Raw genomic sequence first — 3,245 nt, forward strand, 5'->3', positions numbered from 1 at the left:
TACAGCACGGTCACATGACTTCACGTCACCACTGCTAAGCTAAAGGAGGCTAATGTTGGGCTATAAAGGAACGACAGCACGGTCACATGACTTCACGTCACCACCGCTAAGCTAAAGGAGGCTAATGTTGGGCTATAAAGGAACTACAGCACGGTCACATGACTTCACGTCACCACCGCTAAGCTAAAGGAGGCTAATGTTGGGCTACAAAGGAACTACAGCACGGTCACATGACTTCACTTCACCACTGCTAAGCTAAAGGAGGCTAATGTTGGGCTATAAAGGAACTACAGCACGGTCACATGACTTCACTTCACCACCGCTAAGCTAAAGGTGGCTAATGTTGGGCTATAAAGGAACTACAGCACGGTCACATGACTTCACGTCACCACTGCTAAGCTAAAGGAGGCTAATGTTGGGCTATAAAGGAACTACAGCACGGTCACATCTACAGCACGGTCACATGACTTCACATCACCACCGCTAAGCTAAAGGCGGCTAATGTTGGGCTATAAAGGAACTACAGCACGGTCACATGAGGTTCTCCCTGCAGCACTCTATTGAACAAAACACATATCTAACACATTGAAAGTGTGTGAACATGAACTCTGTGTTTTCTTCTTCTATGGTGCTGGATTTAGGGAGGATTTTTAAAATGGCTGAGTTCCATTTCTCAGGCTTTCACACACAGGGGAACTTAACCTGGAATTGTTGGAATGAAACCAGGAGTACTCAGATCCTTTACTGAAGTGAAACAAAGCACAGGATCAAAATACTCTGGTACAAGAAAAGTATTTAAAGTAGAAGAACTCAGTGCAGAAAATATCCTCATTTAAAAAATGTGAAACAAAGCAGTTTTTTAAACATTAAAAATGACTTAAAGATCGGCTAATTATCTCAGGAGTATTTGTGACAAACTACCTGATTTATAATCTACTTGTACGTAATTATCATCATTATTAATACATTATTATTATTATCACATGTTATTATCAGTATTTTTATTCATTTTTGTATTTATCAATCTAATAAATATTATATTATTCAAACATATATTATTATTATTTTTCTTAAAGGAGAAGCAAAAAATCTTGCAAAATCATAAATGAAAACTGTAACCAATTAATGAGTAGTACCCTAAATGTGCACTTAAGTGCAGTACTCAAGTACTTTTCACTGCTGGGAACCACTAAGAGCACCTGGAGCACTTCCTGCCCTTCCGTCTGATCCCTGGTTATGAGCTGCAGAGCCCAGAGACTAAAGACTTATAATTTAATAATAAAGTGCAGACAGACACACACACACATTGGAATACTTGATTTGGTTCCACAAATGATATTACATAGACAGGGAATCAAATATATTGGGGCTAAGCAGCACAGAACACTTAGGGTACACATAGCACCTCCTTCTCCACACGGCTAAGCTGCCAATAATATCTGAGACAGAGCAATATACGCACACGCACACACACACACACACACACACACACACACACGCACGCGCACGCACGCACGCACACGCACACGCACACCACGCACACCACACACACACACACACACACCACACACACACACACACACACACACACACACACACACACACACACACACACACACACACACACACACACACACACACACACACACACACACACACACAGTACCTGAGTTGTCGGACAGTCTGAACCTCCCGCAGCAGAGGAATCTCCTCCACTGTTTCTGGACGTTCTCTTTCAGCGCGCAGTGGAAGATGAATATGAACAGACCTAGGGGTGAATGGGGTAAACAAATTAACACACAGATATCACCGTGAAACTTCCCTGGTTCATTACGGACATTAAGAGTATCAGTTTTTATATTACAAGTTTTCCGTAATGTTATATGTTATATATAGTTATATAGTTATATATATGCAAATGAGGCGATATTTTATTAAATGTGTGCTCATTTGCATATTTTCCTGACCAGTGGATAAAGCAAGGTTCATATTCTTGTTCCATTACATTAGGTGAAAAAAGGAAAAATAATTGATAAAAATTCATTGTAGACGAAAAAAAAAAAGCCTACATTTTTTTCAAGTTGACTAAAAAATAAATGTTGAAACAAAAAAAAAAAGGAATAAATTAATTGTTGGGGGATGACTAGGTTAGCTACGTTAGCTAGCTAGCTTACAGCAGATCTGCAGTGACATCAGAAGGAGTCATGTGATCACATTGTTGAAATAAGACCATAAAACATTTTCGGTAAGTTTAACAATAACGTAGGACTAATAATTTTATTATCAAATATTATTATATCATAATATGATTTTGTGAAAAAAGTGAAAAATCAGAAAAAAGTCAAATAAAACAAAAAAAAGGTCAACATTCTGAAAAAGTCAAATAAAACAAAAAGTCAATATTTAACAAAAAAAAGTCCCAAAAAGAAGCCAAAAGTCACAAAAAGTCACAAAAAGAAGCCAAAAGGAAAAAAAGTCACAAAAAGAAGCCAAAAGTAAAAAAAAGTCAAACATCTGAGAGAAGTCCAAACTGAAGTGGCTTCAGAGTACAGAGCACTAAAGGAGTCATGTGATCACTTTGCTAAAACAACAAGCCCCTGAAGGTGAGGTTACCTTGCAGGGAGTTGAAGATGGAGAACAGGTAGGTGAAGGCCAGGTACACCGGACCCCAGGCGAACAGGGCGAAGCTCCACGTCATCCCCAGCAGAAAGGTGAGACTCACAACACTGCGCAGGTTCCTCAGCACCTGGCACCACCGAAGAAGAAGAAGAAGAAGAAGAGGAAGGGGAAGAAGAAGAAAAAGGAGAGTAAGAGGAAGAAACACAAATATGTTTTGTTTTTGTAGATGTTCTTTGGTGATACGTTTTGAGTGTTGTTGTTGTTATTGTGTGTTTACATCTGTGTGTACCTCCTCTCTCAGTGTGCGGTTGCTCCTCTTGTTGTTGTTGTTATTGTGTGTTTGTTTACCTCCTCTCTCAGTGTGCGGTTGCTCCTCTTGTTGTTGTTGTTATTGTGTGTTTGTTTACCTCCTCTCTCAGTGTGCGGTTGCTCCTCTTGTTGTTGTTGTTATTGTGTGTTTGTTTACCTCCTCTCTCAGTGTGCGCTTGCTCCTCTTGTTGTTGTTGTTATTGTGTGTTTGTTTACCTCCTCTCTCAGTGTGCGGTTGCTCCTCTTGTTGTTGTTGACTTCACGTCACCACTGCTAAGCTAAAGGAGGCTAATGTTGGGCTATAAAGGAACTACAGC

General features: G+C 39.8%; 1 long non-coding RNA gene across 1 annotated transcript; it reads right to left on the minus strand.

Moving 5' to 3' along the window:
• Positions 1–1,638: 1,638 nt before the first annotated feature.
• LOC104962402 (uncharacterized) lies at positions 1,639–2,964 on the minus strand. Its single transcript, XR_800199.1, has 3 exons — positions 2,909–2,964; positions 2,614–2,746; positions 1,639–1,768 (listed from the first exon to the last, which is right to left on the minus strand). It is a non-coding gene; the product is annotated as an uncharacterized lncRNA (long non-coding RNA).
• Between the last annotated feature and the right edge of the window lie 281 nt (positions 2,965–3,245).

Source organism: Notothenia coriiceps, unplaced genomic scaffold, assembly GCF_000735185.1.
Source record: "Notothenia coriiceps isolate Sejong01 unplaced genomic scaffold, NC01 NC01_scaffold00034638, whole genome shotgun sequence".
NCBI lineage: Eukaryota > Metazoa > Chordata > Actinopteri > Perciformes > Nototheniidae > Notothenia > Notothenia coriiceps.